Here is a 13,064-nt window from a genome sequence, read left to right as displayed (position 1 = left end):
TACATCCCCTAGACACTCTATGGAATGTTTAATAACGCCCTTTACAGACCAACAATTTACTGATAACCTTCCTGATTTATCAACTATAGTATACTGTCCGGCAGACCAGGTAGAACTAGACAAGACTTGTCCAATACTGAAAAGAACTTAATAAAGCCAGTGTATCTGGCCTCGCAGATTAATAAAGAGATTAATAAAAATAATCCTAAACCTCTATTTAGTGTTATTTTCAATGTCACAAAAGGGCAGGCAGGTATTGAACCTCAGATTCCTGCCATTCACACCAGCAATGCCTTTATGGACTTCTTTGTTAAGAAAATGTTAAACATTCGTGATACAATTCAACAGATAAATAGCACATCCTCTCTGACACCTGGTGTGGCTGATATAGAACACAACTCAGTTACTGAAGTTAGGATGGAAGTCTCTAACCCACTTCCACAGCTATAACTAGAGAAAATTATCTCTTCATGAAACAGCACAACCTACACACTTGATGCAGTTCCCTCAAAATTACTAAAACAGGTACTACCAGAAATAATTAAACCACTGTTAATGATAGTAAACACAACACTTAACCTGGGGCATGTAGCCAATGCCTTTAAAATAGTAGTAATTAAACCTCTGATCAAGAAACCAAATCTTGATCCTAGTGTACTGTCTAACTATAGACCTATTTCAAACTTACGGTTTATTTAAGATTTTGGAAAAAGCTGTGGCCCAACAACTTTGCTCTTACCTGCAAAGAAACCAGATCTATGAAAAATTTCAATCTGGATTTAGGCCTTATCATAGCACAGAGACAGCTTTAGTTAGAATAACAAACAATCTGCTTATAGCCGCCGACCAAGGCTGTGTTTCCCTACTGGTACTTCTCGATCTGAGCGCAGCCTTTGATACAATAGATCATACTATCCTTTTAGAAAGATTAGAGAACATGGTCGGTGTAACCGGAACTGCCTTAGCGTGGTTTAAATCATACTTAACCGATTGCTATCAGTTTGTGAGGTTAAATGATATGTCTTCCAGTTATACTAAGGTAAAATATGGAATTCCACAAGGCTCTATATTAGGACCGTAATTATTTACTTTATATATGCTCCTACTGGGCAAAGTTATTAGAAAACATGATGTGAATTTTCATTGTTATGCGGATGACACTCAGCTCTTCATATCAGCCAAACCTGATGACAGAATGAGATTAAAGAAAATCGAGGATTGTGTAGAAGATGTAAAATCATGGATGTAGCACAACTTCCTCCTATTAAATAGTGATAACACAGAAGTTCTCCTATTAGGCCCCAAAGCTGCTAGAAATAAATGATCAGACTTAATGCTAAATCTGGCTGACTTCTCAGTCACCCCTGGTTCAGCAGCTAAAAACCTTGGAGTTATTATAGATTCAGATCTAGCATTCGATAAACACATATCTAATGTTACTAGAACAGCTTTTCTACACCTCCGTAATATTGCCAAGCTAAGAAATGCCCTATCACTGCATGACACAGAAAAATTAGTACATGCCTTTATTACCTCAAGGCTAGATTATTGTAATGCGCTACTGTCTGGATGTTCCGGCAGTAACTTAAATAAACTTCAGCTAGTTCAAAATGCTGCAGCCAGGGTCCTTACTAAAACTAGAAAATTTGAGCATATTAGTCCAGTACTACCAGCACTGCACTGGCTTCCAGAGTTCATCACTCACTACACACCTCCAAACTTCATGTAGCTTCAGAGTTCATCACTACTCACCTCCAAACTTCATGTAATTTCAGAGTTCATCACTACACACCTCCTAACTTCATGTAGCTTCAGAGTTCATCACTACACACCTCCAAACTTCATGTAGCTTCAGAGTTCATCACTACACACCTCCAAACTTCATGTAGCTTCAGAGTTCATCACTACACACCTCCACACTTCATGTAGCTTCAGAGTTCCTCGCTACACACCTCCAAACTTCATGTAGCTTCAGAGTTCATCACTACACACCTCCACACTTCATGTAGCTTCAGAGTTCATTACTACACACCTCCAAACTTCATGTAGCTACAGAATTCATCACTACTCACCTCCAAACTTCATGTAATTTCAGAGTTCATCACTACACACCTCCTAACTTCATGTAGCTTCAGAGTTCATCACTACACACCTCCACACTTCATGTAGCTTCAGAGTTCATTACTACACACCTCCAAACTTCATGTAGCTTCAGAGTTCATCACTACTCACCTCCAAACTTCATGTAATTTCAGAGTTCATCACTACACACCTCCTAACTTCATGTAGCTTCAGAGTTCATCACTACACACCTCCAAACTTCATGTAGCTTCAGAGTTCATCACTACACACCTCCAAACTACATGCAGCTTCAGAGTTCATCACTACACACCTCCAAACTTTTTGTATCTTCAGAGTTCATCACTACTCACCTCCAAACTTCATGTAATTTCAGAGTTCATCACTACACACCTCCTAACTTCATGTAGCTTCAGAGTTCATCACTACACACCTCCAAACTTCATGTAGCTTCAGTTCATCACTACACACCTCTAAACTTCATGTAGCTTCAGAGTTCATCACTACACACCTCCAAACTTCATGTAATTTCAGAGTTCATCACTACACACCTCCAAACGTCATGTAGCTTCAGAGTTCATCACTACACACCTCCAAACTTCATGTAGCTTCAGAGTTCATCACTACACACCTCCAAACTTCTTGTAGCTTCAGAGTTCATCACTACTCACCTCCAAACTTCATGTAATTTCAGAGTTCATCACTACACACCTCCAAACTTCATGTAGCTTCAGAGTTCATCACTACACACCTCCAAACTTCATGTAGCTTCAGAGTTCATCACTACACACCTCCAAACTTCATGTAGCTTCAGAGTTCATCACTACACACCTCCAAACTTCATGTAGCTTCAGAGTTCATCACTACACACCTCCAAACTTCATGTAGCTTCAGAGTTCATCACTACACACCTCCAAACGTCATGTAGCTTCAGAGTTCATGCTTTTACTGCAAAAATATATTAGTGCATATAGTAATATTAATTATTAGCTCCACATTGTATCACCTTGCAGTGGTCAGGTCAGTCCCCACAGGATGTGGCCCATAGATGGAGCAAGATGGAAAAAATACATAATCAACATCCTAAAGCCATTTTAATATGTGCAATATATTACTATATAGTAAGCAATACAATAAGTATATAGCTTGTGGATTAGTGCATCTCAGCATATCCTTAAAATGGTGAAAACAAATGGTGGATCGTCCAAGTTTGGTCCACTGTATACACCAGCTCAGTGTTTCACTATTTTACACTTTTTATCTTAATTTATGAGGAAAAAAGTACCATGTACCGAACCGATTATCAGTATATTTAGCAGGAAAAATCGAGTTTAATGAAATTAGCCCGTAGTTAACTTACTTTTTTTTTTTAATTTCATGTTTTTTATTTATTCTACATTTATTTGAAGTTATGCCCCAGGTAAAAGAATGAAATCCTGGTATAATCACATTACATTTCTTATTTTATTTAATTTTATGTTTTATTAGATTTTGTTCTACTTAAAAAAAATCCTGGTATAATCAATTTCATATTTTATTTTATTTTATTATACTTTTATTAAAACTTATGCCTGGGGCAAAATAATAAAATCCTGGAATTATCACATTATATTTTTTATTTTATTCAATTTTATATTTTATTAGATTTTATTCTACTGTTCTTCTAAGTCATGCCTGAGGTAAAAGAATACAATCCTGGCTTTGGCACATTATATATTTTTTTATTTAAATCAATTTTATATTTTGTTTGATTTTATTCTACTTTTATTATAAGTTATGCCCGAGGTAAAATAATAAAATGCTATTGATCACATTATATTTTTTAATTTATTCAATTTTATATTTTGTTTGATTTTATTCTACCTTAATTTTAGCCATGTCTGCGGTAAAAGACTAAAATCCTGGAATTAGCACATTAAATTTCTTATTTTATTCAATTTCATATTTTATTTGATTTTATTATACTTTTAAGTCAATATTCTTGTTTTATTAAATGTATATTTTGTTTGATTTTTTTCTACTTTTATTTTACAGTTTTTCTCAATTGGTTTGGCTCATTTCTTGAAACTAAGATGACATTTCTATAACTATAAGGTAAATTGTCCAAACATACTTACAGTTCTTCGCAACACTTCAGATAACCAGCAAAATGTCATATGTCTCCCAAAATGTTCATTCTTGCTTCTAAATGAAGTCCCTCTCCCATATAAATAGTCAGTACCATAAAATGCCATAGATCCTTCTCAATTGCTTTGGCACATTTTCATTCATTTCGTCCTTCTGTCAAAATAAACTGGACGGTGCAGCACAACTACATGGATCCTTATCACATGCTCATATCACTCCAAAAACAGTTTACTCATGTGTCAAAACTAATTTCCTTTCTCACACAAATCATCAGTGCCCCCAAAATGCATTGTCCCTTTGGCATTGTGTAAGAACTGCAAGTCAAAATGCTTAGATGTTTTGTCTTTATGGCAGAGGTCTAGCTAAATAAATACAATTTTCACACCACACACACTGCACTCATCACACTGCACTCATTCTGCTGAGGAAATTGTAACTATTTTTATTTACAAGTACATATTTACACATTACTGTAGGTAGAAAAGAAAAAAATACAAAGGAAAATGTATCAAATATATTATGTATACAAAATGCAAAAACTCGCAAAAACAAAACAAAATACATTACAGTATGTAAAAAAAAACAGTCAAGCATCACAAATGCAGTACAGTAACATTCTGACTACTCTGTGTCACTCCCCTCTCTCTCCTGGTCATCTTCCTGGCCATCCATCCGCTGCAGTCTGTTTGGCCATAAATTCTCATCAACATCGCATCTGATGTGTTCTTTAGCAATGCACCGTGGGAAGAAGCGTCGTGAATGCCTGAGCCATCCTCTACACTGATCACCAGTAATATCATCACAGGACTAGCATCAAAGCACTCGCACCAGGCCAAGCTGTATATATACAGCAATGCCAGCATTCAAAATCATATACAACACCTGTCAGGTAACAAACTGATGGATTGGTCACCTGTAATGTGGGACACTCCTCCTCATCAAAACCTGCTTTCACCTGTTACCTACTCACCTGATTGTCATGAATTTATTAAATGTTCCAAAATATGTGTTCTGTATTGTATTACAATTTCTTAACTAATTTTGACAATTGAGCAGACTATTCTGCAGATGATGACTTATACGATGAAATTGTGCTGACATGTTTTGGAGAGAACAACCATTACACTGAGAACCAACCAACTGGGATAGATCAACAAGATGCATTGGTAACACTTTATATGAATGTCATCTTTATTAGACGCTATAACCACATTCATAACATATTATAATGCATTCATAAGGCATTATAAACATGGCTATAAATGTTTATAAAAATGCATAACCCATTATAGCCATGTTTGTTAAGCATTATGACCTGTAATCATAATACATTATAAGCTGTGCTTATTATATATATGTTAAAATATATATATCTATCATTAATAATCTAGTCCTACAATGAAAGTCTGGCACTTTACTTAGAGCGCACAAAGACCTGTTATAATACATTATGATTGACTATAATTAATATTATATTCAAGACAAGAATAATTTATCAGTTTTTAAAAACATATTTATAGGATTATTGAGGGTGTGTTTATAAGTTGGAAGCTTTTTTAGTCATGATAAAGTCTGCAAGCAGGGACTGAGTTTCTTGGTGTTGATGTATAACCTGTTATAAACGCAGCTATTAATGCATTATAATCACAGTTCATGATGCATAATAAACTTTGCTATAATGAATTATACATTTTTATAAATATGTATAGCCATGTTTATAATGCCTTATGAATGCATTATAATGTGTTATGAGTATGTTTATAGAGTCTTATAAAGATGACATTCAAAGAAAGTGTTACCGATGCATTCTTTTGGAAAATGTACTAAATGTAGGATGATTGTGTTAAGTGTAGGCTACTTGTACATAACCGTTTGTAAAGATGTACTAAGTGCTTGAGACATGTACAAACCATGTGAAATGTGATGGAAGCAATGAGAAATGCCATTCTGTTGTGAGGAAGCACAAGTTAGTTTGGGGATTTGTCCATGTTATTTTGAGAATGTCATCTCAGTTTCAGGAAATGAGCCAAACCAGTTGAGAAAAACTGTAATATATATTTAGGTACATATTTAAAATTTTAAAAGTATGTTCTTTTCCATGTTAAGTATACTTAAAAAAATGTACTTAATACACTTTATTTCTTTTACAATATTTTGTTTATCAATTTTAAGAAAAGTGCAGCCTAACTGACTGGGAGATCCTTCATCATGCAGCAAGATAATGACCCACAACACAACAGAAGAAGAATGCAGAAGGGAAGTGATTTCAGTAGGTCACAGATGTGATGCAGTTAATGCAAGAAAAGATGGACAGACAGACAGATAGATAGATAAACAGAGATAGATAGATAGATAGATAGATAGATAGATAGATAGATAGATAGATAGATAGATAGATAGATAGATAGATAGATAGATAGATAGATAGATAGACAGACAGATACTGTATATGTTTATAGTATGGGTAATGTATGCACATGTATGTAGAGCAGGGTGAATGCATAAATCAGCACAGTAAAGTCCTTTCAGAGAAGCGACCCAGTGGCCTGGTTAACAGCGAATTAACAGCCAAGCAATAATTCAGATTTAACATCCTCGTCCCCCAACATCCTGCTGACGGCTGTTTGTTCATTTGTGTTTGCCTGGATAATTAACAAACGTGCTTTTGATCTTCTGAAGCGGCAGCATTGTGCATGTGTGCATTTGGAGTTATAACACCGGCAAGTCACATCAGAGCTCCTCACATCATCCGGCCCTGATCCAGAGCAGCCGACCCCATATGCTCATTTCATCTACCGTAGAGTTTCACTTTAAATTCTATAGTTATTCAGTCTGACTGCAGTGTGTCTGCACTGTGCAGGTCAGATTAGCCAGGCTATTTGATGGTCACCCACTGCATTCCATCATCATGGATCATAGGAGCAGTTTCAGTGGCAGCTTCTTCTCACTGAGCTGCTCTACAGACAGACTCAGGAGATCATTTGTTCCAAGAGCCATCTGTTCAACTCCTCCCAGTGGAGCCGCTTTCTAAATCTTTGCCTATTTTAATCTGTACTGTAATCACACTGTAACAACATGTACATCTACATCCTGGGACAGAGGTGGAAAAAGTACTGAAAAATTGTAATTAAGTAAAAGTAACTTTACTTTGCTAAAATTCTACTCAAGTAAAATTAAAAGTACCCATCTAAAAATCTACTCGAGTAAAAGTAAAAAAGTATTCAGTTTAAAATTTACTTTGAGTAAAAGTTACATAGTTACTTTTATTTATTTGATGTAAAAAAGTACAAATCATAAATTAAATCATTATTTAATTAAATAATTTGGATCTTTCAGGCAGTATTTGTTCAGACCACCCCATTAAACATCTTCAAGAACAAGTGCCACAGGTTTCTATGATCCATTTTTTTTCTTTACTGTTAAAAAGTTAAAAGGTTATGTTCATATATGTGAGTATAAACTGTATTTTTACAGTTTATACAGTTTTACAGTTATACAGTTTACAGTTTTAGTGCTATGCTTTAACTGCTATTAACATGTTTTTTTTTAACTTTCAAGCAGATTGTTTAATGTTCCCAATAAAAAAAAACATAAGGAATTATCATTAAAAACATGAAATCATACAAAAAATGTTGGTTGGTGTATGTGCAGTGCTATAAAGAAGCACATATCGATGGGTAGCATAACTCGACAGAACACCGGTTCCCCCGAGCACAGCTGATTCACACAGCGTCTCTCCCGATAATCGTAATAAACACTGATGGGAAAGGTTCAGCTGCGCTGCCATGAAGAACAAAACTATTTTTTTTTATTCATACAATTAATTTTTGTTCCCCAGCATTTGATTTTTTACTCAGTAACGGGGAGTTTTCCAATGTAGCGAAGTTAATTACTTGTGTCAAAATGAACTTGAGTAAAAGTAAAGTTACGTTTTTTAAAAACTGCTTTAAAAATTACAAATTTCTCATAAAATCTACTCAATTACAGTAATGTGAGTAAATGTAATTTGTTACTTTCCACCTCTGCCCTGGGACTCTATTGACATTTTACTGTGTATTCTTTACTGTATACACTGTTCACGCTTCTCGACACTACACTACTCACTGAACTTAAATGCAATACATGCACATGTTTTATGTTTAGTATTTGTTGTATCTGCTGATACCTGCTATCTCTTATACTTAATTTAATGTATTCTGTATTAATGCACTACCTCATATCTATGGATGATTACTTCCACACTTTGTATAGCTTTTGTATTTATATATTTATGTATATATTGTTTAAATCTCAGTTTAGAATCTTGTAATTTAAAGTCTTATAATACCAACGAGGCAAAGTAAGAGATTTATATACATTTATACTACTTTGATGTGTTTATATATATATATATCTAAAATAATATCTAAAATATTCAACATCCCTGAGTAGTAAAATAAAATACCACATATATATATATATATATATATATATATATATATATATATATATATATATATATATATATATATATATATATATATATATATGTGTGGTATTTTATTTTACTACTCAGGGATGTTGAATATTTTAGATATTTGGATTTTTCAATATTTTTAAATATAGAGTTTATGTAAAAATATTACAGTCCTGTTTTGTGTCCAGCACAGAAAAAAAAACAGCAATCTTATATTCTTATATTTTCCCACCACTGGAATATTGTTCGGGTCTGAAATGGTTAATTGTTCTGTTTTAATGCACACAGTTATAAGATGGGTTATTGACTCAAAAGCATGCATTCAACTACTGTATTTCTCTGTTTAAAAAGTTATAATAGAAATCAGCAGAGGATTCCTCCACACTTCAGTCTAAACTATGAGAGAAAGTTAATCCAGCATCCAAAGAGCAACACCGCCCCCCTGAGGCTCCATTCACAAGTGTACGAACTCTACCTACTGCAATTTGTAAAAGTACTGTATATTCCTCTTTTAGCTGTACACAAACAAATCTAAACTAAATACATTACCTATAATTTCACAACTCAACTTTATCAATTTGAAGTAATGACATAAATTACATTTATTTATTTATTTATTTTTTTACAGAAAATGTACTACATTATTTCAATAATATTAGGTGTAGCAATCATCTGCATCCTCTCTCTGTTTTGTACTTTCATGTTTATGTAAACACATTTTTACAATTGTCTTTAACTGGAAATGTGAAGTTTAGTCTAGCTGCCTTCAAAAGGAGATTTTACTCTCAAGGGACCCCCTGCTATAAATGCATACAATTCATGAATGCAAATATATTAATCTATATTAAAAATTACAATAATTAGCTGTAAATTAAGCATACAGCTAATTATACAAAGCTATAGTAATAATAATACTGTTTCTGTAGTTTTAAACTAAATCTTCTTCATTTACATGTATATGCACTTGTACATCGAACCACTGCAATTCTGGACATAAATCAATTTAACTTGTTTTATTAAATTAAATATATATTAATTTATTTTTTTTTTTTTTACAAATACAAAGAGTTCAAACTGCTCCCCATGTTGCACTTCATGATGTGCGATCCTAGCTTTAATGTAAAATGTTTCTCCACAATACATGTAATTTTTATACATACAGTAACTGTTTGATATGGGGTCTAAAAATTATTAGTTTAAAAAGAGCAAAACAACCAATTTAAAGTCACTGCAAACAACTTATTTACACATAGAACAACAAGACTAATGTCAGAAACTAGAAACTAGTATAGTGTCCCATGACTTGGCAAATGTGCTGACTGCTGTAGTGCAGTGTAGTTTAGCATAGTGTAGTGTACAGTAGTGTAGTGTACTGTAGAGTACTGTACTGTACTGTAGAGTACTGTACTGTACTGTAGAGTACTGTAGAGTACTGTACTGTACTGTAGTGTACTGTATTAAAGAGTAATGTATTGTAGTGTTAGTGTAATGTATTGTAGAGTACTTTAGTGTAGATGAATGCAGTGTACTGTAGAGTATTGTAGTGTACTGTATTGTAGTGTATAGTACTGTCGTGTAATATACTGTATTGTAGTGTAATGTACTGTAGATACTGTAGTGTAGAGTACTGTTGAGTTCTGTAGTGTACTGTATTGTAGTGAAGAGTACTGTAGTGTAATGTACTGTATTGTAGTGTAATGTACTGCACTTTATTATAGTGTAGTGTATTGTAAAGTACTGTATTGTAATGTAGTGTACTGTAGTGTAGTGCACTGTATTGTAGTGTAGTGTATTGTAAAGTACTGTATTGTAATGTAGAGTACTGTAGTGTAGTGTACTGAGTTTTAGAGTACTGTATTTTAGTGTCGAGTAATGTAAAGTACTGTAGTGTGCTGTAGAGTACTGTATTGTAGTGTAGAGTACTGTAGTATACTGTAGTGTGCTATATTGTATTGTAGAGTACTGTAGTGTACTGTAATGTACTGTAGTGTGCTATAGAGTACTGTAGAGTACTGTAGAGTACTGTAGAGTAATTTAGAGTAATGTAGATAAGGTTAGACTCACAGTTTTTCTCCCGGAGCTGCTTTAGTGTCGTTAATGAGAAACACAGTGCCGAAGCTGCCCCTCCCCAGGCTCTGCTGGACGATGTATCTGTTGGCTATTAGACCGGGAGGATCAGGTGGTAAACGACTGTCTGAAAGAGGTGAAGACTCGGCTCCCAGTTCACGAAATTTAGGCATCTCCACTCAATCTGCTTTCCTGAAAAGAGAAAGGTTGGATGAGTTTAACTTTCAACTTCAAAAGTTTAGACCCACCTTCTCATTCACTGTTTCTCTCTCAGTTTCTTTATTTTATTTAATTTCTACATTGTAGCTTCAATAGAAATGACTACACAATAACAGTAAATACACAAACAAGTGTAAAAGAATGAAAGCTGTCAATATGTGTATTCACATAGCCAATAAACTACATAATAACACAGTCTACATTTATATTGAGGGAAATTAAAAAATTAAGAAATGTGTCTGTTGCAAAAGTGGACTACAGTGTTCAGTTTTACAGTAAATGAAGTGTAACAGAGAGGAAGAGAGTGTAACACGCTGCAGTTTAGAGTTGTTTTACTGGTTATTAGAGTCTGTAATTTCTGTAAATATGAATATTTCTGTAATATTAGACAGTCTGTTGGGTCTGTACGCACCTCTGTTTATTTACTGCAGCTCCGTCAACTCCAGCACTGCAGTGTTGTTAAACTGTTGCCCAGGGTAACGGCTGCAGCGCGCGCCTACACCTCCAGGGGGCGACAGAGTCAATACAAAAATAAAAATAGTTTAAAACAGATATATTAAAATAACAGCTGGCAAAGAGACAGACAGACAAGCAGACATACAGGCAGGCATTCAGGCAGATAGACAGACATATAGGCAGACATACAGGCAAGCAGACAGACAGAAAGACACACAGGCAGGCACACAGACAGATAGACAGGTAGACATACAGGTAGGCAGACAGTTGAATAGACAGATAGGCAGACCGACAGACATTCAGACAGACAGGCAGGCTGACAGACAGACAGACACACAGGCAGGTAAATGACAGACATGCAGGCAGGCAGACAGACAGGCAGGCAGAAAGGCAGGCAGACATACCGGCAGATAGACAGGCAGACAGAAAGACCGGCAGATAGACAGACATATAGGCAGACATACAGGCAGAGAGACAGACAGGCAGGGAGAAAGATGCGCAGACATACAGGCAAATAGACAGGTCTGCAGACAGACAGACATTCAGACAGGCAGCCTTAACATAAACATTATAACCAGTTTTGCCAATACTCCCTTTATTGGAAAATGCATTTTTAACAGCACCAATGTATCTCTAGACATTTAAAGTTGAACTATTTTCTGAAAAAGAGATTTTTTTATAAAAATAAAAGACAATTTCTCTTGAATACTCTTAACATAAATATAATAAAAAATTATATAATAAATATAGTATAATAAAATATGTTTTTTTCTTGATTTCCCTATATAAATAAAATATAAAATAAAGAAAGTCTTTCCTGGCTTGAAATATTTAACACTATAAATCTGAACATTGAAGCTGTTGTTCTCAGCAGGGCAGCAAGGAGCGTTTTTTATAAAACAAAACCGTGTATATGGTCTAGGCTGACATCCTGTGTATTTTAATTTATAATCACATGTTAAGAGTGAAACAGTGGAGTGGGGTGAGTAAACCAGTGGTTGTACCTCATTAACAGAAGCTTCTCAAACCTCTGCTACAAAACACGCTTCTCTCGCCTGCCTCCATGGATTTGTTTGTGTCGCTGCGTGGTGTGTGTTGTGTTCAATAAAACTTTGCAAACATATATATTTTTTGTGTGGTTTTAGTTTAAACAGACTGTGTTTGTTTAATGACCAATTTATGCAGAAATCCAAGTAATCCCAAAGGGTTCACATACTTTTTCTTGCAACTGTATTATGTTGCATGCAATGTTCACAGGGCCACTATGATGAAAATCCACAGTAATAATTGTTCTTTTTTAGAATTTAATAGCCTTTTCATTTAATATTGGATAGTGGAGTTATAAACATTAACAGGCAAACAACACCAAACTTAATTATTTTGGTCTGCCTCTCCAAAATACAGGGAAATACCAGCATTTCATCTTTTGGTAACACTTTATAATACTGTTCCATAGTTAATAGGTAACTAAGCAGTAACTAAGCAGTAACTAATTATTAGTGCTGCATTAAAACCTAAATATTTTCTATTAACTACCAGGGAGTACTGAATAATTACTCAGTAGATAGTACTGAACTAATGATTATAGTAGTTCACTATTAACTCCACAATAATTACTGAGACTTACATATCTCCCAGAGAAGTACTATGTCTCCTTTAT

At 34.5% G+C, this 13,064-nt stretch overlaps 1 long non-coding RNA gene across 14 annotated transcripts; it reads right to left on the bottom strand.

Moving 5' to 3' along the window:
• Positions 1 to 1,695: 1,695 nt before the first annotated feature.
• Positions 1,696 to 3,489, bottom strand: LOC125784798 (uncharacterized). Of its 14 annotated transcripts, XR_007427386.1 has the most exons (5): positions 2,791 to 3,032; positions 2,513 to 2,590; positions 2,273 to 2,352; positions 1,953 to 1,992; positions 1,840 to 1,912 (listed from the first exon to the last, which is right to left on the bottom strand). It is a non-coding gene; the product is annotated as an uncharacterized LOC125784798 (long non-coding RNA). The 14 variants fall into 14 exon arrangements; XR_007427384.1 differs by lacking the exon at positions 1,953 to 1,992 and having other exon boundaries at positions 1,696 to 1,912; positions 2,473 to 2,590; positions 2,791 to 3,489; XR_007427385.1 differs by lacking the exons at positions 1,953 to 1,992; positions 2,513 to 2,590 and adding an exon at positions 2,631 to 2,710 and having other exon boundaries at positions 1,696 to 1,912; positions 2,791 to 3,488.
• Between the last annotated feature and the right edge of the window lie 9,575 nt (positions 3,490 to 13,064).

This window comes from Astyanax mexicanus, chromosome 1, assembly GCF_023375975.1.
Source record: "Astyanax mexicanus isolate ESR-SI-001 chromosome 1, AstMex3_surface, whole genome shotgun sequence".
Taxonomy (NCBI): Eukaryota; Metazoa; Chordata; class Actinopteri; order Characiformes; family Acestrorhamphidae; genus Astyanax; species Astyanax mexicanus.
This window is presented reverse-complemented; position numbering and strand designations above follow the sequence as displayed.